Here is a 25,251-nt window from a genome sequence, read left to right on the forward strand (position 1 = left end):
GATTCAGAGGAAAAGTAATCATCATAAGCTTCTATCATTACTTAGTACCTAGTGAGCACCTGACGCAAGTATCAGGACCTTAATTTTAATTAGTTGATAGACTCTAGCCCACAAAAAACTTTTGTCTATAAAGCAATTAATACATAAGTCTGTTATAATAATAAAATCAATTTAATGTATTGGAAATATGAATCACCAAAAGCAAAGAAAAAGGAAGGAAATCAATATTTTTGCAGCACATTCTATATACCAAGTGTTTCACCTACTTTTTCTCATCTGTTTAAGGTTCACAGCCCTGTAAGGAGGAATTACTGCCTTTCAAAGTTGAGGAAACTGAGATTCAAAGAGGTTAGTAGTTCATTCAGTCTCATGACCTAAATGGTTGAAATGGTGTCGGCACGGCTTAGTCTGCCTAACCTGAAAGAGGATGTTCTTCCCACTGTTCTGCACCTTTTTGTTCATTCTAAGACTTTGCCAAGAAAATCTTATCAGGTCCCGTATATCTAAGTGGGCCCATTTAATGTAGTTTATTGTTTCAAATAGCAGGGATTTGTATAAAACCGCTTTTGAAAAAGCAGTCTATTGCTCAAAGATTTTTTTTTAATTATTGTATCTAGGTGGGATCTCTGGACAGATTGTATTGCTCTTAATCAGCTGCTTTGCTTTTGATCTTTCAGACACTCCTCTAATAACTGACTGCTCCTCTCCTCTTTGGTTTGTAAGAAGCTCAAAAAGCAGAGGCCAGTTTTTCCTCCCAAGCTCTATAAAACCAATGCATGTTTTTTGTACTAAGCTTGTCTCTAATTTTATTTTCTCTAAGTTCTTAATTTTTTTTTATTTTAACGTATTTAGTACACCTGTAATGTTCCAAATATTTCCTAAAATAGTATACATATTAATGTGTTGACTGTGTAAAAATATATAAACTGATAATTTCCCTAACCATTCTCTTATTTTTGAATATTTTGTTGCTTTCATTATATTTTTCTGCTTTCCTAATACAGCCTAATAGCTTGCTCTGACGCTGAAAATGTTTGAAATTGCCAATTTTACCACTCTCTTGTAAAACGGTGGATATTGTTATAACCCGTACGTACTTTAATTTTAGGAATAATAGGACTTTGCTATGGAGAGGGAAAAAAGGGATGAGGAGGGAAAGCATAAGGGAATTCATTTCATTATAAGGGGGCACCAAGGAGGGGAGTGAACAAACCAGATCATAGTTGAAGAGGATATGGCAGGCTCAGGCTTGATTTTCTTCTGACAATAACATCTCAGCTTTCGCTAGTGGGTTGCAGCAGAGCAGCAGGGATTACAGGATCGTGGTAATTCTTGTGGTCAGCTCAGTGGTAGCACCAGGATTTGAAGACACTGTTTTTCAGTTTAGAGCAACAGCTAGCATTAAGGGACAGGGTCCAATACCTGCGAAGTCTTTCATATATCAGAACTGATTTAATAGGCAAAAAATACTTAGTTTTATTTGCATTTCGGTAAATGAATCAGTTTAACAGGTTAAATGTTAATCTGTTAAATCTACCTCCTCATTAAAACTTTCGTAACCTTTATCCAGCTAGTTATTGAGGTATCCTCCTAATTGTCAGCTTATAAGCTCTTTGTATAATTATAGTCAGCCTTTTTATAGTTGCTGAAAATATTTTCCCAGTCTTTTATTTAAATATATAAGTATACTGTTTACAATAGGGAGAACTTGTATGTAGATATTAAGTTAATGTTTCTTTTTTGATACATTGATCCTTTCAAGAAGTATCGCTTATGAGGTACATTCACTTGTTGGTATGATAGGGTATCTTGCAGTAAACCAACATTCCTGTTGAGAACAATGGAAGAAGATTTTAAAAATGCATGTGACTTCTGTGTACTTCCTGCTCACTTTTCCTGTAAACCTAAAACTGCTCAAAAAATAAAATCTGTTAATTAAAAAAAAATATGTGTTTAAAGTACCAGTGAAACACAGAAGCAAGCAGGACTAGGGAGACACAAGATTTTGGACAGAGGGAGAGTTAAGAATAGTAAGCTCATAGACCATGATAGGTTTTTCTGAGGGTATCTGCCAACGCCGAGCTCAGGATAAGAATATGAAAATCTAGGCTTTCCTCATGCAGAATGAACTCAGAAGAGAGAAAATAGGGAAGCATTTGGCAGCCTCCCTGGTTAAAAGATGAAATTTGGGACCTGTGGGGCTAAAAGCCTAGGGAGAAAGGAGGGGTAGAAAACTGACCTTTGCACGTGGCCAGTTTTCCCTGCAAGATGTTCGCCAGTTTCTGAAGCTACACAGGTGAGAGCTAAGAAGTTAGTTTCTGAAAAACTTACTGGTGGTTTGGCACTCTTGTCAAAATGGGAACACAAAAGTAGTATTTCTGGCTCTACTAGGGAAAGCAACTCAAGTGAACAAACGAAGATCTAGTTTGGAAACAGTAGATAGATACACAGTAGGGAAGCAAACCAGAAGTAGGAAAAACCACACCAAAGTTACCACTTACCTTGACTTAGTTCACTTCTTGATTAAATCAAGTCCTCATTTTTATCTGCCTGGCAAAAGAAAATACGAACCTTCTCTTCAGGAAAATAATGTCATAACGGTGACTGGACAGTATCAAAAATTTGTAAATGACATTCAATTGTAAATTACTAGACATGCAAAAGACAAAGAAAATAGAATGAAAAACTGAAAAAAGGAGAATAACAGATAAAAATATACTAGAAGTTACCAGGCAAGAGCTTTTGAGTAAATATATTTAATATATTAAACTAAGTAGAGGATAAGGGGGAAATATGTGAAAATATTAAGAATTTTACTAGTGAATTATGTAAAAAATAAAAGGAAAATTTAGATCTGAGAAATAAAATAAATTGAGAACTTTAAAGAGGGATCAATAGCAGATTAGACACAGCTGCACAAAGGCTAATGAACTGCAAAGTGAGTTAATGAAATCACGCAGACTAAAGCACAGAAAAAATAAAAATCCAGAAAAGCATAAGAGAAATGTATGACATAGTGAAAATTTCTAATATACGTGTGATTGGTTCCCATAAGGAGAGCAGAGAAAGAATAAGGGAGCAGAAACCCTTGAGTACGTAATGGCCACAAATTTTCCAAAGGTGATGGAAGACATCCACTATACAGCTCAGAAGGTTTTCCAAATCTGGGAAAGCTATGTACTACCAAAACCACATGTAAGGACATGATGGTAAAACTGCCTAAATCTAAAGACAAAAGTAAAATTATAAAAGCATTGCCTTAGTGGGGAGGGTATAGCTTAAGCTGTAGAGCGCATGCTTAGCATGCATGAGATTCTGGGTTCAATCCCCAGTACCTCCTCTAAAAATAAATAAACCTAGTTACCTCCCCTCCCCTGCCAAAATAAAATAACTAAATAATACAATAATAAATAAATAAAATTTTAAGAAAGCATTTCCTTAAAAGAGCAACAAGATTGATAGTACATTTTTTTTCTTCTTTGCGGGGACAGGAGAGATAATTAGGGATTGAACCGAGGACCTCATGCATACTAGGCATGCACTCTCACCACTGAGCTGTATACCCTCCTCCACCGTAGTGCATTCTTTAAAAAACAATAAAATGAGAAGACAGTGAAAGAGTAGCCCAAGTGCTTAAAGGGAATCCTATTTCCAGAGAAAATAACCTCCAAATACTAAGATGAAGTTTTTCAGAAAAATAAATGCTGATAGAATTTGTTGCTAGCACAGATAAGCTTAAAAAAAAAAAAGGGAAAAAAAAACTATAGAGAGGCTACAGACAGCAGGAAAATAATCACAGAAGGGAACATTAATTAAGAAAGGAAAAGGTAAGTATGTGAGTAAATATAAATGAATATTTATGTTAAGTAATACTAGTAATGTCTTAAGGCCTTGACAATGTATATATAATTAAGTGTATCATAATAACAGAACAATTAACTCAATGAGGATAATCTTTTCATAATGTGTGCATGTATCAAATCATAACATCGCACACTTTAAATATCTTACAATTTTATTCATAACTCAGTTGTACTTTAATGAAGCTGAGAAAAAAATAATAATAACACAGAAGAGGAGAGTGGGATAAATTGAGGCAAACCATTCCAAGATCCTTGCATTGTCTCAGCAGTAAAAAAGCAATCATTTACAGTCAAGGATGCATATGTTAATAACTATGGCAATAACAGAAAAGAAGGAAAAAGAGCACAGAACTAACAAATAGTGGGGAAACAGATTAGGAAAAAAAAAATCCTAAAGAAGTTAAAAAGGACATGAAAATACAGAACAGGTGGGTTATACAGAAAACAAATCTATCAACCCCCCTATCAGTAACCACATTGAATAAAAAGGAATTAAATATTTTGACTAAAAGATTGAAAAAATAAAACTTAACTATACAACTTATTAGGGGTATATCCTAAATATAAGGACACAAAGAGTGACTGTAAAAGGATGTGAAAAGATGTATCGTAAAGGATGTATTCAAAAGGAAACTGGGTGTTACATTAATATAAGATAAGTTAGATTTTAAGGCTAGAAGAATTCATACAGAAAAAGTAATATTTTATACTTATAAACCAACAACAGAATGTACAATTATAAATTTGTGTACACCCAATAACGTACCATATATATATTATGATAAATAGATAGAAGATGGAAGGGTATAAGCAAAAGTTGACGCAAGTAAAATAAATAAATACAAGCACATAAGAGAGTTTATCTCACCACTATTCATAGCTGATAGAACAGCCAAAAAATTTTAAGAATATAGATGTGAACAACACAGCAAAGACTTATTGACATAAATTGGACAGTGCCTACAGTTACGATGAAATATACATTATCTTTAAATGCATATTGAATATGTACCAAAAATTAAACTTGACAAGATGCATAAATATAAAAAGAATTTTTTGTAAGTTTCAAATAATGGAATAATACAGAGTATATGCTTCTGGCCACTGTTGAATGAGCTATAAAATAACAATGGACAGTGAATTTTGCAAGATTACTAAATACAAGGTCAGTATATCAAAGATCAGTTGCATAGCTACATACCCGGTACAGAATATAAAATAAAATAAAAATGTTAAAGATAACTTTTAAAATAGCAAAAAACAAACTATCTAGAAAGAAATCTAACAGAATATGTGTTAACTCTGCATCTTGGAAACTAGAAAACTTTGTTGAGTAAAATTAAAAACCAAAGTAAATTAAAGGCTATAATATGCTCTAAATTTGGAAGATATAACAGTATATAAGATGGCCATTCCCCCCGTATAAATAGCTGTAGATTCAGTGCATTCCAATTAAAATGCAAGAAGAGTTGGGTTTTTTTTCTGGTTGATTAGCTGATTCTAAAATGTATGCAAAAATATAAAGGTCCCAGAATAGCCAAGACAATCTTGTAGAAGAATAAAGTGGAGGAACTTCCAGTGCCAGTTACAGTGTCTTATTGTCAAGCTGCAGGAATGAAAACAGCATGGTACTGGCAACGTAACAGGCCCAAGAAACAGTTGCGAATCCAGAAACAGACTCACACTTATTTATATGACAAAGATGACAGAGCAGGGAGTGGGGAGTTAGGAGTGCTGGTTCCACGTGAAAAAAAAAAGCTCCCCCCAGATTTATTAAGATATAGTTGACACATACTTCTGTATAAGTTTAAGATGTACAGTGTGTTTATTTGATACACTTATATATTGCAAAGTGATTACCACCGTAGCGTTAGCTAACACTGTTCATCACATCACATAATTACCATTTTTTCTTGTGGTGAGAACATTTACAATCTACTCTCTTAGCAACTTTCAAGTATATAATGCAATATCATTAACTATAATCATCAGTGCTGCATATTAGATCCCCAGAACTTATTCATCTTATTTTAAAAGTTGAGTTTTCTTAGAATCCATATATAGGTGATATCATGCAGTATTTGTCTTTCTCTGTCTGACTTATTTCACTTACGGTCCATTCATGTTGTCACAAATGACAGTATTTCCTTCTTTCTCATGGCTGAGTAATTTTCCATTGTGTATGTGATATTAATATGCAGTAGATAGATAGATAAATAGATGATAGATAGATAACAGATAGATAGAAATATAGAGAGATGTGTATTGCATCTCTTTCCATTAGTCATTCGCATTTAGTTTGTTTCCATATGTTGACTATTATGAATACTCCTGTGATGAGCACAGTAGTGCAGATATCTCTTCAAAAATCAGTTTTCATATCCTTTGGGTATATGCCCAGAAGTGGGGTTGCTGGATTCTATGGTGGTTCTATTTTTAATTTTTTGAGGAGCATCCATGGTATTTTCCATGCTGGCTGTACGCCTTTACACACCAGCCAGCAGTGCAGGAGGGTTCCAACTTCTCCACATCCCTGACAATACTTATCTCTTGTCTTTCTGATGATAGCCATTCTGACATGTGAGGTGATACCTCACTGTGGTTTGATTTTCATTTCTCTGATTATTAATAAGGTTTAGTACTTCTCCCTGTACCTGTTGGACATTTGTACGTCTTTTTTGGAAAAATGAATATTCAGTTCCTCTGCCAATTTTTAATTGATTGTTTTTTACTATTGAGTTGTTTGAGTCTTTCATATATTTTGAATATCAACTCCTTATCAGATATATGATTTATAAATATTTTCTCCCATTCCATAGGTTGTCTTTTCATTTTGTTGATCATTTCTTTTGCTGTGCAGAGCTTTTTAGTTTGAAGTAGTCCAGCTGATCAATTTTTGCTTTTGATGCTTGTGCTTCTGATGTCATATCTACTGAAATCATTAAGACTGATGTCATAGTTTTCTCCCTATGCTTTCTTCTAGGAGTTTTACAGTATCAGGTCTTATGTTTAAATCTTAATCATTTTGAGTTAATTTTTTGTGAGCGGTGTACGATAGGGGTCCAGTTTCTTTCTTCTGCTTATAGTTATCCAGTTTTCTTAGCACACTTACTGAAAAGACTATTCTTTCTCCAGTGACTATTCCTTGCTCTCTTGTCAAATATTAGTTGGCTGTTATATGCAAGTATTTATTCCTGGGCTCTTGATACTGTTCCATTGGTTTATGTGTTTATTTTTATGCCAGTACCACACTGTTTCGATTACTGTAACTTTGTAATACAGTTTGAAATTAGGAAGTGTGATGCCTCCACCTTCATTCTTCCGTCTCAGGATTGCTTTGAATTGGCATTTTCTGTTTCCATAAAAATTTTAGAGTTTTTTTCTATAACTATGAAAAATGCCATCAGAATTTTGATAGGAATTGCATTGAATATATAGATGGCTTTGAGTAGTATGAACATTTTAAGATATGAATTCTTCCAATCCATGAACATGGGCATCTTTCCATTTTTTGTTTCTTCTTCAATTTCTTTTACCAAAATCTTGTAGTTTAACCTCCTTGGTTAAATTTATTCCTAAGTATTTGATTGTTTTTGACGCTCCTGTGAATGGAACTGTTTTCTTTATTTCTTCTTTAAGAGACTTCATTGTTACTATATAGAAATGCAACAACTACCACATACCATACAGAAAAGTAAATGTCAGAAGGACTGTAGATCAAAGTATTAAAGGTAAAACAATTAAGGATTAAGAAAAAAACAGAATGGATTTTTTGTTGCTGGAAAAGACAAAGATTTATTCATCGGGACACAGCATTACGTTTACATAAAGGAAAAAATGATTAATTGGATAATATTTAAGTAAGTTTTACTACATAGAATTGAGAATGTCCGCTGATCAGAAACACCATTAATAGAATCAAAACCAAGACACAATGATAAAGGATATATATATGGATAGATGGATAGATAGATGATAGTTATAGATATGGAGAGAGAGAGAGATGACAGTTATCTGACAAAACAATTTTATCTAGAATATACTAAGAACATCTTCAAATCAATAAGAAAAAAGCATATAGTCCAGGGAGAAAATACACAAATGATTTGAATAGACAGTTCACATGGGACGACATCCAAATGGCCCATGACTATGATGACATGCTTAATTTAATTGATCATCAAGTTAGTGCAAGCTAAAACCAGATTAAGATACCGTTACTTACCCACCAGAATGGATTAAATGGGGAAAAAAAAAAATAAGGACAATGTTGCTGTTGGTGAGTATATGGTACAATTGAAACCCCAAGTAGTGCTAGTGTGAATGTAAACTGCTAACAACTACTTTGGACTGTGGTTGGACAGTATCTATTAAAGCTGCATATATGCACTACCAGCATATATGTATATTAGATATACACCCAATAGAATATATATATATTTTTTTTCACCAAAAAATATATACATAATATGTCATCAAAATGTATGGTTAAGAAAAGTCATTGGCATGGCTTCTTTTCTGGCAACAAGAGAAGAGGAAAAGAATAAAATCCTAAAAAAGAAAACATACATTAGGAAATATACATATGTTCTGATCATTACAACAGCACTATTCACTTTAGCCAAAAGCTGGAAACAACCCAAATATTCATCAACAGTAGAATGGGTAAATCAATATGGCATAGACATACAGTTTAATACTATCTACGCAATTTAAATGATTCTTTACCCTCGGTTTTCCTATAAAGAGGAAATAATCATCAAAAGCAGACTTTGATCCAGTTATATTGGTATCATAGAAAGAAAAGACTGATATGGATAGTGAATTGGAGGGAAGAAAGACTAATTATGAAGGCAAAAATTAATATTAAAGACAAAATGTGACTAGGATTTGGGATACGTTTGAAAACAGCAGAATAAAAAAGTAGTGAAAGATCTGAGAGATGTTCATGAAATGTAACTGGTGATCAGCTAAATGTGAGGACCATGAAAGTAAAGGAATCCTCAAAATAATTCTCCCTTGGAATATTTGGTAGATGATGATATTAAAAGCTCTGGATTTTAAGTAGATGAAGAAGTGTTGGGTTCTAAGATAACTTCAGAGAATTTGCCTCTAAATTAGTTGTAAGATTCTCAAATGGAAATATGATCTGGAATTCAGGAAAGATGATACTGCAGATAAAGATTTGAGTCATCAAAATGTATGGATAAGAAAACTCACTGAAATGACTTTTTTTTTTTTTCAATAAGAGAAGACAAAAAGAATAAAATCCTAAGAGAAAAAAAAAAAGTCTAATTTAAGAGTTGGGCAATGTTTGAACCAGCTACATCCTGCAGGACTAAGGTAAATTCTCCCAGCTCAGTGATTCTAGAAATGCTCTCAAAAGCCTGTCTAGCAAGGGCACAGATTTCTGGTCTGTTACTTGGTCCCAGTTTCAACATCTCAGCCCATCTTCCTCAGATGGAGATGTGACTAGAGTGCTTTGCTTGATCCCAGCCTTGCCCTTGGATCTTGACTTTTTAATGTTTCTCTACTCCACGTTCTACAATCTGTGAAGGAATTTTACCCTACTCCTGTGATCAGGTCTGTCTCACAGAACTCCACCCAGGAACTGCCCTCGATCCCCTAGTTAGCTGGAAGGGGAAGCTGTGAGGCGTCAGTGGAGCAGGTACAAAACTAGCACACAGGGATCATGCTTAATATATGGCCATCATTTCTCTAATTGTCCTGTCACTTTTGTATCAACAATAGGTTTTTCCACAACGACAAAAATCAATTATTGATATTCTAAATCTTACTACTTTCCTGGCATCCTTCTAGGCATACATTTATCATCAACATAATTAGCATGTGTTCAGATACTCTGCTCTGGGAGAAGGTTCAGGTAGCTGAAGTCCCTCTTTCACAGTATGCCTTGCGTTCATGGTCACCTTGTAAAGCAGAGTGTCATGGGAATTCTTTACAGAATTTTCCAGTGGTTTTACTTCTTTTGTCCTCTTTCCTTGTTTTCCTATTCTTTCTGTTCCTTCCAAAGTTTGAAGAGTTCCACGTATGTGTGGAATATCTTTTTGTCGTAAAATGTGTTGCCCCTCCCCCCTTCCACTAAGCTTATTTTAAAATATATTTATCTTTCTTTTCTCTCTTCTACTAATAAGTTATATCCCATCAAGTTGTACCTGGAAAAATCTGGTTAACATTTCAAAGTAAATTTTTAACTAAATATATACTCTATATTGGGTGTAGAGCAGTCAGCTTTCTGTTTTGTCTTTACATTTTTTTACAGCGGCTTAATCTTCATAGCCCCTTCAGAAATTCAAGTAGAATTGTGAGAAACTTCATTATATAACTGGCATTCTGCTGCATGGTGGACCACTCATAAGTAGAATCAATTTTAGAAATTACAAAACAAATCCATTCTCACCGCATTTAGGAGAAGTTAAAAAATGCATTTTTCATTCTAAAAGTATTCATAAAGGGGTAAATGTTAAAAAGATCAATTCCATAATAAGTGAAAAATGTTTGACATCTGGTTAGTGGGAGGGGGGATGAAAATAAGAAAAAACTAGACATGGTATAATTTCTGAATCCGTGCAAGTTTTAAGTATTCTAAACCTAGCATAATGCCAGTCTTTTTTTCTCTCTGCATTTCTATTACTCTCTCCACTTTTTATTCCTTAAATCCTTTAATTATAGCACTGGACCGGCTGCAGCAGTGAGGACTGTAACTGTGATTTGCTAGAACTCTGTAAGTTTTTCAGTTTCCTACAATTCACTACCTCCTAAACAGACTGGATTTGCACCTCAGCTTTCAGAGGAAAAAGTGTGGGCACCTGTCCTGACGTGAGATTGACTGAAAGCTGATCCAAGTGGTGCAGGGATGGACTGTGCTCTGCTCAGTTTGTGCACTGCCTGAGATCTGCTTTCAACCACCTACATCTTTAGGACTTGGCCACATGCCTCTCTAGTGCTGGGGTGGAGGGAAAGAAGTTCTAGCAAACACTCACACCTTCTACAGTTTCGGAAGCCCTGAACACTGCCACCGGTACTGCCACCTCCATGGCCACGTTAGAAGCCTCCACGCATTGTACCGACTGACATAAAGATGCTGCATCTGCCTATTGGCTGTGCTGGGTGCCTGGAAGCTCTGTCTTCCCTAGTATATACCTGGAGGAGCCAGCTAACACAATCTAGAAATTTGGGAGTTGGTACCGCATGGTGGGGCGGAGAAAAAAGAGAAAAATCCTAAAAATAAATTGTTTTCCTTTCTTTCTCCTCAATGGCCTATTCCAAGTGCAATAACTATATATAGCCCTTCTGGAGACTTCCTGCAACAGTTAACAACCAACTGTGATGCAAAGCTGTGACCTGCTCAGAAATACACTCCTTATTGGCATCAGTTTTTCCTTCGCTCCTGCTTCTCTAGGACTGCACCCCAAGAAAGTTGTAGCACATAAGCTTTTGCTTCAAGGTCCTTTTTCTAGGAAAGCTTATTTAAAACAGGGACTAAACCAACTAAAAAGGTATTTTTAGAATCCCCCATCCAAATGGCCACCACTAAAACATAAAGACATGGAAAAGATGAAGGAAGTGTAGAAACATATATGGTAGGCAAATGTTAATATAAAAAATCTACTGTAGTTCTATTAAAGATAAAATGAACATAATAATGACTAAAACAGCATAATTAGGAATAAAGTGGCTAAATACATAGTGGCAGAAAATTCATCAGAAAAATTAAATAATTAAATTGTGTGTGCCTAATAAAGCATGTAAAACATATATACAGCAAAAATGGCTGAAACAAGAGCATAGTGACAAATCCCCAATCATAGACGGAGAGTTCCAGTCACCTCTTTCAATTGTTGTTACATTAAAAAGAAAGAAATTCCAATATAGAGGTAGTTTAAAGTAGAGATAATACAATTAATATATTTCTAATAGCAATTTTAAAAACTAGAAAAAAGCGAAATATTCTTTGATAAGTGACTGAATTAAAAAATTGTCGTATAGGCATTCAGTGGAATATTACGGAGCCATGAAAACGAACAAATTGTAGCTACATGATAAACATGATAAATCGAAGAACCATAGCCTTGAGTGAGAAAAGCAAGTTGCAAACCACATAATGTCATATAATACTCTTCAAAATCTAGAAATAGATATGTTTATGATAGAATCTATGAAAAAGCAAAGAAACAATAAACCCAACATTCAAGAGATCAGTTATCTTTTGGAAATGGCAGGGGAATGGGATTTGGAGGAAAGCACAGATACAGCCTCAGTGACCTGGGTGACAGTCTGCTTTCTGAGAGAGCTGACTGGGAGATTCATGACATTTTATTTTCATGTTTCATGATTTTTATGTATCAAATATTTTGTTGATATATATTAATTTTTATATATCAAATGCTATATAATAAAAAATATGTAGAAATTAAAAATTAGTTTTAAATATCATGTCTTTTGAGTAGAGCAAGGTTTATCATTAGTTACTGATAAAATTATTTGGGAAAATGAGATTTAATAATTTTATTACCAAGTTTTATTCACTATAGATCTTGAATTGTGGTCAACTCAGGAAAAAAAAAATCACACTTTATATTCTAAGTCTCTTCGATTCTCAAAATCAAGAAAAGAGTAATTTTTAAACTGATAAACTCTTATTCAATTTAGTGGTCTGCTTTCCAATTCACTTTGCTATTTTTTTCAGTGCAGAGGAGGTATATAGTATATCCAGGGAAATTTGGCATGTTTTTTTCTGATTGTGTTCAGTGGTGTGCCTATAACTTTGAAACTACCAGTGAACATGTAAATTTTTCTTAATGTAGACAAATGTCGGCATTGCTAGATGTCATTTAAATATTCTTCCTCGAATTACATATGCTATACACATAGGGCTATATGCCCCCACTCCCGTGCCTGCAAACCATCAGTGCAGTCCATGCACAGAGCTGTAATATACCCCAAAAGCGTAGAGAACACCAAGATGATGTGCCAGTCTGTTTTTATTTTATTCCTACGTGCTGCCAAAAGTCCACGTGTGCCCCATACCGTAAACACGCATACAGTAAGAAATTGCATAATGACAACTAGCTGATTGTAATCAGACCTTCCATTAATTCACTTATTAGCTGTGGATCTCTGGCAGGTTACTTATCTCTCTGCCATATTTTCTGCATTTAAAAAAGAGATAATGTTATTCCCCAATTTAGAAGTTTAGAAGTTTGCTGTAGAGATAAAATACTGTCTGTAAAGTTCATAGCACAATGTCCTTTATATTGAAAGTGCTCAATAATTGTAAGTTACTATCATTATTATTATTATAGGTTAGGGTAGTGCTTAACACCTGTGACCGGTTTCTTTCTGAAAGGAAACAGTGCTCGTGTGCTAGTTTACTCTGACACGATTTCAGACTAGGCAGGCTTTATAAGAGGATCATGCTTATATAGATAGAGATTGGAAATACAGGAATGAGTGTTAATCAGTTTCAGCTGCAAGAAACAGGAGACCCAACTAAAAGTGAATTAAACAATCAGGAAAATGTATTATGTCATGTATCAAGAATTCTTTTACAGATGTGGGGTAGCACAGGCTTAGTTCAGATCTGTCTTTTCTGCCCTCCTCAACATGTCTGTGACTCTCTCCAGCCTTACAAGGCTACAGCAGCTCCAGATAGCTTCTCAAAAGACTATTCAAAGATTGGATGAAAAGGCATCTCTTCCTTTTGTCTGAAAAGTAAGAAAAAAATCTTCTGAGAGGATGTTGTCTTGTGTCGCATTGGCGACAACAGCCTCACGTGCCCCTAGAAGAAGCGGGGGTGGAAGGCTGGGGAGGCAGGCAGGGACAGCGTTTGTCACTCTGAGGATGGGAAGGAGGTGTTGGAAGCAGCACTGAAAAGGTTAATCAATCAACAAATATTTACTGTACAACATCTAGGACGGAGAATTATTCCATAAATATATTTGGGGAAAATACAAAAAAAGATAGTAATATGTTATTAAGAAAAATAAATGATAATTTTGTATTAAAAATAAAAAATTAGCAGGGACATTGATTCAATTAAAGTAAGGAAAGTGCACAGAATTATGAAATAGTACTATCACGTTATTTGTGTATAAACATATGTCCTTATCTATTTATATCTCCTCTTTATCCTTAATTACATTTCCCTCAAGGTAAATAGCACACATTTTATTTTCAGTATTAGCACACCACGTAGTTTGGAAAAGTTCCTTTTTTTTTTTTTTGGTTGTTACCTGGACACTAACACTTAAAAAATAAATGAGGAAACTCTAAAAAAGTTACACAATTTGCAATTCAAGAGGAAAATTATAATGATAAACTAAGCACTTAGCATGTCTATGTAATATTATACTTAGATTCTAGGGCTTACTGACAAATGATAAGCATAAAAAACACTTACCCAAACAAGAAAGTGTGTCACGCTGCAGTTCAAAGCCATCAGAGAAGCTATAAAATTCCTTTGTGCACATTTTTGAATTTTAAAAATATTGATGATTTATACATACATATTGAATCAAAATGGTCATCAAGAGAGCAACCAGTAAATATTTAATGGGTTTCTGAACATTAGGGCTATTATTTTTAACTTGTTTCCATTATAGATAAAAGGAATATTGAAAAAAAATTTTTTACAGTGCTGTTTTTTGCTGAAGACACCAAGTTTTTAAAGGCTCTGAACTCATAAATATTTTAAAGCTAATAGCAACCTTATAAATTATTTCATCCTGCCTCCTAATTTTACTAATGAGATCCAGGTAGAGAAAAGGTTAAGTGACTTTTTCCAGTTCATGCAGCTGGCTGGCGGCTTGCTGGGACCGGCTTGCCCGCTTTTCAGCCTGCATTTGTACTGTTTTCACAAGCTCTTTCCGCTTCTCCTCTAATGTAGTAGTGTCCTTCATTTTTTCTCTGGCATACACAGAACTTTAAAACCTGAATTCTGAAGCAAACTAATAATATATTTTGCTTACGTTTAAACGAGTCTGTCAGAAACATCACCTGGAGAGATGAGTATGTTTTAAGTCAGCTGTGCTCCCCCACCCTGCCTTTAGTGAGTTATAATCGACAAATAAAATTGTACATATTTAAGGTGTAAGATGTAATGATTTGCTATCCATTGTAAAATGATTACCATAGTCAAGCTAATTAATACATCTGTCATCTCACATAGTTACCGTTTTTGCTTTTCATAGTGAGAACACTTAAGGTCTACTCTATTAGCAAATTTCAAGTATACCATAACAGTGTTATTAACTATAGTCACCATGCTGTACATTAGGATTTATTCAACTTATAACGTAAAGTTTGTGCCCTTGGACCAACATCTCCCCATCTCCGCCACCACCCAGCTTCTGGCAACCGCCATTTCACTCTCTGCTTCTATCAGTTTGACTTTTGTTTAGATTCTGCTTTTCACTTGTGTGATTGTTTGCTTGCTCAAGTTCGGATTCTTATATCTAGAATGACTACTTCTCTGATAGCTGGGAAATCCAAATGTCAGCTCCACTCCTCACAAGCACACCATCCGCAACGTTATCCAAAAGAATATTTAATAACATAGAAGAATAAACACAGTGATTATAGAATAACAGAACAGAAAATCACAGTGACTCACTCCCTTCCCCGAAGCTGTGACAGTTCTTGCAGGGAGATTGTTCTTACGAACAATTAGGATCCATAATGGTTTATCTCCAGCCCTTGGCCCTGCACTAAAATCTGTTCCCTTCTCCAAACTAGAATGTCCTCAAGGCATCATGACCCAGCATTGTCTTCTGAATATAGCTCTGATGCGCTTGTATTGCTTAAGTGATGATCTGTCTGATACACTCACACCCGTTAAGCGATTTCCACCTGGTCTTGTTACTGTTTGTGTCTGTTTCCCATGTTGGTAAAATCAACCTGCTGTTTTCCATCCAGAAATTCAGTCCTTCAGTAAATTTTGGTTAAACACTTGGCATATTCCTGGCATCCTACAAGCTCTGGGGATAATTTGGTGAGCGAGAGAGAGACAGTTTCTTTCCTTAAAGAGTATTTAGTCCATCAGGGAAGACATGCGACTAGATAACTAAAACTCAGCGCAATCCTGGGTCTGATCCAGAAATTATGGCGTATGATGAAAGCACATGGCAGAGACGCCCAGTGTAACTTCCAAAGGTGATTACTTTTAAACTGGCTCTGGATGCTGAGTAGGAAGTTCACAGGCAAAATGGGCCAATTTCATTTTTACTGTTGTATTTGGTAATTCTTCCTTATTTGTTTTTCAACAAAATCATTCATAAAAGAATATTAAAAGCCTAGAAGATTTCTTTTGGAAACCTTGATTTTTACTCTTATACTCCAGAATTTATTTGCCGCATCTAGATTTCTGCACTTCCTGGAGCTGAGTCTTAATATGTTCATATAATTTGTGCTATGCCTGTGGTTTCCAAAGAAGAGTCACTGACCTGCTGTCATAGAATCACTGAGGGTGGTATTTAAATATGGAGATTATAGGCAACGCCCCTGGTCCTACTGAAACTTAACCTCTGAGAGTGTGAGGAGGAGGAAAGAGAACTAGAATTTGTGTGCTTAACAAGTTCCCCTCACACACGCTGCTGCCATCACTGAGTGTATATTCAGAATGGAACTAAAATCCTCTTCCCCAATTTTCTTCTAATTGCCTTGAAATGGAGTATATGTGTCTTTTCAAGGAAAACCATCCCGATCTGTCCAAGTGCCAAAAACTCACCTTGATTATTTCCCATTATGTTACCTAAAGCCCTATGTTGGTATATGAGCACTTCCTGGGACTGAAATGGCCCGTGCCTAGGGCAATCACCGGTGATCGTGGCCCTCTTGCTTGGTAGAAATAGGAATTAGAAAGGTCAGTTTTCAAAATTCCTGCTTAGCCTATGTGGAGTTGTATATTTTTATCTAGGAAAGCAAAATCACAGTTACTGTAAGTGACTAGCCTCTGGCCAATTCAGAAAATTGGGGCAAAGTTTATCAAAGTACTCCAGAGTTTTTGACCTTAGATCCAATGTTCTACGAACTATACCATTTTGGCACCAAAGTATCATGCATAAAACTATTGTATTAGTTAGGATAAGAGGAGCCTGCTACAAAAAAAAAAAAAAAAAAAAGACTCTCAAGGAGAATTCAATGGCTTAAAGATTAAAGAAGGTGTAAGTTTATTTCTCTCACATGTTAATAGTCCAACATTAACTGGTGGTCCAAGTTGGACGGTGTGGCTCTGCTCCACACAGTTTTTAAGTGACTACGTTTTCTTTCATTGTATCTCCTCCATTCTCTAGGGCATTCTCCCTGTCTGCATGGTAAACCAGGTTTCTGTGGTTTTCCAGCCAGGGAAATGGAACGGGAAAGGGACCGAGAACGTGAGGAGAGCCCAATAAACGCATACATAATTTCCATTCATAATCCAGGAGTGAAAACCTTGTTCTGTGGTCACATGTAACTGAGAATGGGACTTGTGAACATAATCTCTGACGGAGTGGCTATAAGTCCACGTCCAAATATATGACTAGGGAAAAAGGAAAAAAACAGATATCGGTGCACAGCTAGCATCCCCATAATTGTATTTAGAAATGCAAACGGAAATAGTACTGCTTTTGCCGTAAAAGAGATTGTTGACCCTGACAAAAATGTATTTTTTGCATGAGCATAAGGCTTTATTAGGTTAGTGAGAAATGAGACATGTTCTTATTTTTTTGAAAATAAATCTGTATCATTTTTCTATTGCTGCTTAAAAACCCCGCCCCTCTCAACTTAACAGCTTAAAACAGGGATCAGCAATTTCTTTTTTTTTTTTTCTGTGAAAGAGGAGACAGTAAATATTTCAGACTTTGCAGCCAATACGGTCTTTGTTGCCAACTGTTCAACTATCCCACTGTAGTGTTAAGCAACCTTAGACAGCGCATGAACAAATGAGTGTGATCGTGTTCCAATGAAACTTTATTTTCAAAAACACGTGGTGTGCTTCATTTGGCCCATGGACTGCAGATTGGCTGACCCCTCGATTCAAACAACTATTCTATTTTTGGCTTATGGTTCAGTGGGATGATAAATTGGTTGCCCAGTTAGTAGACAGGTCTTCTAAGGCTGAATAATCTCGAATGGCCTCTCTCATGTGTCTGGTGTTCAGCAGCTTGGTTGGTCCAGGGGCCTTTAGCTAGTGTGACTCTTCTGCACCCCACGCGGCCTCTCATCCTCCAGGAGGCTAGCCCGAGGTTATTCACACGTCAGTCTCAGGGCAGCAATGATGGCAAGCCCAGCTGGGCAAGTGTTTGTCAATCCTCCGCTTTCATCATGTTTGCTGCTGTCTTACTGGCCCAAGCAAGCCCCTTGACAAAGCCAGGATGGAAGAAATAGAGAAACGTTACCTCTTGACGAGAGGAACAGTAAAGTCACAACACAGAGCTGTGTGCAGACAGAGATAGGAGGGGCTCTTTTAGCCATCCTTGTCGACGATCTACTACAAAGTCTTTGAAGTACTAAAGGACATTAAAATTCAACTTGATGTTTTTAACAGCAAAACTGTCTTCATACTTTGTGAACTATAGGGGAAAGTGTGTATGTATAACTTTTCTTAAAATATTATGAAGGATTATGTTCCAAGACCAGAGAAATGAACCAAGGATCTTAGGAATAAATCCATATTGAAGATTACCCAGATGAGAGAGTTGTGAGGTAGGAGACTAGCCAGTTATCTCTAAACTGTTTAATCTTTTCCTGAATTCCTCATTTCCTGCTGTTCCTACCTTTAAAGTTTCAAGGCATACACACTGCCTGTCATCTTGATAGACATAGTGGCCTCTGGCTCAGAATTTTCTGTTTGAGCTTTCCAAACAGTGGGGTCTATAGCCAGCGTCAGTCCTTGTACTAACTTATCAAGAAGTTTTGAAGAACTAAAGCCATGGATTTAATCCAATTTAGGGATCTTGGGTTAAAATCCCAAAGGATGCCCTTGAGCTTCTATATGAGTCACTGTAGGAAACAGAAGTTTTTTTAAATTAATCATACAGAAGAAATTTACTGTGCAAGCGTTAACAATTGTCTTCTTTACAAAATCTAGTAACATATAGGAGAAATCATTTCATCTGTAAAGTCAGTAAAATAATTTTTGCAAATCCCCCTGTCCTGGAATTTTGATAAACTAAATGCAATGTGTTCCAGTGTGTTAGGAAAGCAAGATGGTTCGATGTTTTGTGGAACAGGCTGACTTAAATTACTAGAGTGCTATTATTATTGATGTTTAGTCCTAAACACTAGGTACCAGGAATCATGTGAAGTATATTGTTCATTGAAAGGTCTGCAGAATATTATGAGGACCTGTCATACTATTTTTTTTTTTCAGGTGAGAAAAAAAAAAAAAAAACCTAAAGCTCAGAAAGATGAGGGAATTTGCCCAAGGTCCCAGGGGGTGCTGGTAAGTTGGCACATGGGGGGGAAAAAGCCCTAATTTATAGTGTTTGCCAATATTTGTGATGTAACTAGTCTCCACTGGCTGATTTCAAACTACCAGTGTGATGTCAGCAAACGTGACATTGAGAAGAGATGCACATAGTCAGCGACCATGAACCAGTAGGAGGCGGCTCTGGTACACCATTGCCAAGATCAGAAACATAACAGGAAGTCGGAGAGCCAGGATTTGAGCTCCTGGTTGTCTACAAAGTGCATCCTCTAAGCCGTCATAATAGAAATGCTTTCTGATACAATAAACTATTAACTGACAGATTACAAACAATCATGAATGTCCACAACATCTTTAATCCCAGAAACATAGATGTTTCTTTATTCTGTTTTGGTCTAATATAGGAAATATTCTCTCAGAATTATTCAATAATCATGTGTTAGAGGCCAATAAAAACTGTCTGCTTCTTCCCTCCCCATTTCCATTATTCTTTCCTTTCCATTATCTTAAATTTTCATAAATTTTTCTAGTGTTGCTTCTTATTCATATTCATTGCCACTTTTCATCTTAATATCCTTATGCTTGGCCCCCAACAAACTATTTTGCTGTTTCAGCCTATTGACTGCATTTTTTTCCCTTTGTATAGTTTTTTAAATTTTTTCTTACCTTATGGCATAAATTTCATACTTCTGCTCTTAAGTTTTTCAACATTCTGGCATTCCTTGTTTGAGCGAGTAGGTAGTTGAATAGAAGTCCAATTACTAACATAAGATGGGTTCACATTTTAGGAGTTATTTAACCATTTTTCATACCAGGCTATCCTCATCTGTAAGTGGGGATAAAAATAGTACTTACCTTGCGATGTATGAGTGGTTGATCAATTAAAAAACAAACAAGCCAGGAACTGTAGGAAGAACAAACATGGAGGGTCCCTGAGATGGGGGTACAGATGGTGCCTTGAGAATGAGTGAGATCCAACATTATTTTGTGCTGATGAATAACATCATTTGATGTTTCACGGGAACACATCTCAAAGATTCGTAAACAGTAGAACTTTTGAAAGTGATAGCATTTTTTTCACAACAAAAATAAATTTTACTTGGTTACTTCATGTAACAGGTTTTATACCAAGAATTTTCATCCTTTGTTAAAATAATTAAGGTATTCGTGAAAACCATTTACCATTACCATGGATGGAAAGAATGACAACTGAGTAAACTTTTCTCCCCCAAATATTCTTATAGGTGTTAAGCTATAAGAAAAATAAAGAAAACACTTTTGCAACTGGTATGAATTCGTATCTGATCGGTAAGGGGAAATTTATGAAAGCGTACCTCTAATGTTAGCTCAGTACATGTTTACGCTATGCCAGAGCAAAGGAGAATCTTAGCATTCGTCAGCACTTTCATAATTTCTTTCAAGTGGCTGAATTGAAGTGGATGCCCAGCAAAAATTTTTTTTCATATACTTCTGTAGAAAAATAAAAGTAAAAATTAATGTGACTTTTCTTTTTATAAAATGAGCCCCATTATATATTTTCTTCCCACATAAAGACAGAATATGTGCTGCAAAAGAGCTAACTTAAAAGGAATAATTTTCACTGTCAAGTAATAAAACAGAAAACTTACCTTCTGTTTGACGTATTATTCTTGTGACTCTGTGGCAAAATTCAGTGATACCATGATTTTCTTGACATTTCTTGAAATCACTATTAATTATGTAGCATATCCTAGAGTTTTGAAGAGTTGTACCAAATGGTGAATAAGAATGTATTCTTTTTTTTTTTGACCTGATGTGTTTTCTAATACATCCAGGCAAATGAAAATCAATAGATAGGAAACAGAGCTAATTTAGAGAATTGAAGTTCAAATGAAATAAAAGTGGCAATAGAACCACACTGAACCCTGAATCAGGAAATGAAGCCATGAGTGAGTCTGATGTTAAGTAGTGGTTAATTACAGTTAAACTTCAAATATAACTTGTAAGTTATGGATCAGAACATTCAATGGAACATGTAACAAAGTTTATGTATTATATCTTTTAATTTCCTTTTCCTTCCTCCACTTCTAATCTAACATAGCTGTTATACTGTAGAAAAGCAAGTTTCATATGAACAATAGAAGATAGTTTAAGGCTGCAGTAATGGCAGGGGCTAGAAGGGAATTCTGGGCAGAAAAATCTACTTAAAGTTTAACCAATATCCTAATAAATTGAAAGTACCGATGAGGGCATAAATGCTGCATCAACATAAAGAAAATAAATCTATTGAACATAGGACCTCTGTTCTTTCCAAAGCCAAATGATTCTCTTCCCTATTCCAAATGGCTCTACTTGTTAAATTTCATTGCTTAGCAGACAGAATGCGCAACTTGGCAATAATATAGTCATATTGGCATTATTCCTCCTGTAATTAAATAACTTGAATTTTCCCTCCATATAACATACTATGCTACAGACTTACATGTTGTTTCTCTTCAAATTTTGGTATTACCATAAGGTGTGAGCTTCACTTATTAAAACATGACAATTGAGAGTTTTAACTTTATTTTGTTCAGGGGAAAATATGGGAGGGTCAGTTTTTGCATTAAACATTGAACTGTAATAAATCTCATTTTTCTCATAATTATGGGTTTGATTTTTATTGACTAGTAAAATAACATGACCTTTAAAACATTTGTGATAATTTTTATGTAGTAAAAGTGTATCACTGATGAATATTGAATCCAAACATACTTTAGTTTAAACAGATTGTTAAGCAGAAGTAGTGAGAAAGCTAAATAAATAATAAGCAAATTAAACAGGAGTCAGGATTAGTCACAGAGTGAAAATGAAAGCTCTAATAATGACAAGGTTGTGAACAAAACATTTAAAGAAAATGCAAGACATAACTTGGATTTCTAAATTTCTATTTCCTCATAGCTTTTCTGAGGATTATGAAATCTAGCCTAATGGAATAATAATAAGCATGCCAAACTTACAAAGGATGCTACCAAAATTATCTTGCAACATAAACATAGGTTTTGTAGGTCCTTAATATATTCACTATATTGTCAAGATGTTATATCTAACAGTTTTTATCCTTAAATGTAGATAATTAATTCCTCAAACCTTTATATCTGTATATAAACAAGCCATCTGATTACTAGATTTTGCTTTTTGTCTTGAATGGTTTATTTTCATATTAATTCTAACTTCTAGAGAACAGTCGAGAATGTTCAAATTGACCATTTCTGTGGAGTGCATGGTTTGTCACGAGCAATATAAATAAATACGTTAATTGCCTTATCATACTTTTATCTGACAGATGGGTCCCCAGGCACAGAGCCTAACCTTTTATTTTGACACCTGCCACATTTCGCCAGCCCTGACCCTTTTTCTTTGCCAGAGTGTCGCTGTGCTGTTCACCATGGTTGCACTAATCTCCAGCTTTTAAAAGGCATAATATCGGAACCCTTCTGAGAATCGTTGCTATCAATCAGCTGATTCTACAACATAAAGTATTTTACAGATCCATCCAACATCCCTTCTCTCCTGTGATTCAGACACATTTTCTCTTATTTCTGTGTCCTACTGGCTCAATAAGATTACATGGAGCTTGTTTAATCTAATACCCGATATTGTTACCTTCTGACATAAACCATTGAATTTAGCAGTAATTTACAATTTAGAATTTATTGGAGAATAATAAAAGAAGTTATGTTTCTGTTTTTATACTAAAAGATACTTTTTTAAAATTACAAAGCAAATATGCTATTTTAATGTAGCAAAGGAATTAAGAATAATCTGAACATATTAATGTGAAAAAATAAAAACAAGCATCAGGGCCATAAAACATGTTTTGAGAATCACTGTGCGCTCAATCTCAAAACTGCACCTTTGATTTCTGGGGTGATTCCAAAAGCCACTAACACAGGATATGTGTCTGGGTTCATACAAACTAAAAGCACATGCCTGGTCCATTAGACAGAGGTCTGGTTCTAGAGAGCTCTGCAAACAGGTAAGCTGTGGAAGCTCATCCATCACTAAAATAGTTCGTATACATTTTAAGAGAAAAATCAGGTTAACTCTAATTAACTATAAAAAATGTCCTAAGCGATCTTTTGGGAGGAATATATTAGAAACAAAGACATTAAAAAGTAGACATGTAGATAGGAGGTAGACGTTTGGTAGCAAACAAAGTTCCACCAAATCAACCCTTGGTTTACAATCTCACTGCAGACTGAAAGCCAGTTAGAGGCATGTACACTAACAACTGTCTTTCAAATACGGCATCTGTCGTTTCTGAAATGAGCTTATTTGGAACAGTGGGAAGAGCCTTGGACTGTGTCTTAGGCAAGCTAAGTTTCTTTTGTAATTCAGACCCATTTATGCCAACTAGGATACATACGTACATTACAAGAAGTATGGGATCTGTATCTTAGGGACATTCAAAGAAAATGATGTTCCATGCCTGGGGCTTAGAGATATTAGAGTTAAAAGTCCGTTCTAGAGTTACGGCAGCTTTTTGTACCTCAGCATCAGCAGGTTTTGAATCTTTAGTGAGCCACTTTTAATATGACTCAGCTGTATTTCACTTCCTCCTCTTTCTTCTCTGCCCCAATCCAACTTTCATAGCTTACTCAGAGTTTCTGCTAGCTCGTATTTTAGGCATGTATGAAACTTTGTGCTGCCATAGAAAATCCTCTTTTCATTTATTAGATCTATGTTGAGAGACAAAAAAACAAAACAAAACAAAACAAAACAATCCCAAAACCGAAAAACTGATGGTCCCAGCTCTTTTCAAGCCTGGCCACAGTTCAGAGATTTCTGGCCAGCCTATCCTTTGGTCCCTGTCCAGTCAGCTGTAAATGGTGGGAAGCAGAGATCAATTGTGAGTAAACATCACCACTTAGGTGGCAGATGTTCTGGATGAGGATGATTCTCTTAGAAGGGATATGTCCTGACTGACACAGACAGTACTCAAAGTGTGGTCCAGAGACTGGAGCTGGTCTATGTGCTGTTTGTTAACCATCCAAAATGATAAGCACACTGAGGATAACCATGTCAGAACTTTTACAGCTATTTGCTAAAGTCATTTGATGGCTGATGAATCCAATAATTTTAAAAAATTGGATTTGTGTTTTGTATGCCTTTTTTGTTTCTTTTTCTAGTGATTCATTTATACTATATTATTCAAAAATAATGGTTGGTGACAGATTGAGAGTGGGCGGTAAACTTATCATTACAGATATCTTGAGACGCACTGTATTACAAGACTCCTAGTTCTAATTATGGTGCCCCCTAACTAATTAAGAAATAATGATGAAATCTTTGCAGTCAAATTGTGTTCCTCTGAATATCAGTTTCCTTCTATAAGGAAACTCACCTTCCCAAATAATTATCAGTCATAAGATAATACATGAGGATAAATTTTGAAAAGTTGTAATAGGCTAATCAGAATTAAGTTACTATATCTCATTGTTATTAAACTCTCTATGTACAAATATATATACATATATATTTATACAAATATATCTTACAACTTTCCCACAGAAAATATAAGATGTGGTGGCAGTGGAGATTTAATTGATTGTTTTTGTTGTATTTGCAAGTTTTTGCAAAAGGCAATTAGAGATCAAATTGATATTTACTCAGGAAGCACCCTGTTCTCAGTAATTTTACAATTTAGCTGATTGTAAATGAAAGTTAAGTAAAAATATCTAAGTGTAACATTCTGCGAATTGTAATAAAGAAGAACATATTTAATAAATTTATGATATAAACATTAAAGCCTAAAGATATTCAAAGGGAGGAGAGAGAATTTCATGCTATGATTGATTAAAGAAAATGTATAGAATTACAGGATTTGTACAGTATCTTAAAGAATAAATGAGATTTGGAAAGGTGGAAAGGACAAAGTAGGTTATTCTAGGCAGAACAAAACTTTCAAACAGAAGTGCAGAGTCAGAACATCTATGT

General features: G+C 35.2%; 1 long non-coding RNA gene across 1 annotated transcript in view; it reads left to right on the forward strand.

Annotated features, from left to right (window-relative positions):
• The window catches only part of LOC116665902, a 70,532-nt gene that overhangs the window by 29,839 nt on the left and 15,442 nt on the right, over window positions 1–25,251 (forward strand). Inside the window, exons 2-3 of the long non-coding RNA XR_004322682.1 lie at window positions 286–348; window positions 19,237–19,308. This is a non-coding gene — a long non-coding RNA (uncharacterized LOC116665902). The remainder of the gene's footprint in view (window positions 1–285; window positions 349–19,236; window positions 19,309–25,251) is intronic.

Source organism: Camelus ferus, chromosome 9 (assembly GCF_009834535.1).
Source record: "Camelus ferus isolate YT-003-E chromosome 9, BCGSAC_Cfer_1.0, whole genome shotgun sequence".
Classification (NCBI taxonomy): domain Eukaryota; kingdom Metazoa; phylum Chordata; class Mammalia; order Artiodactyla; family Camelidae; genus Camelus; species Camelus ferus.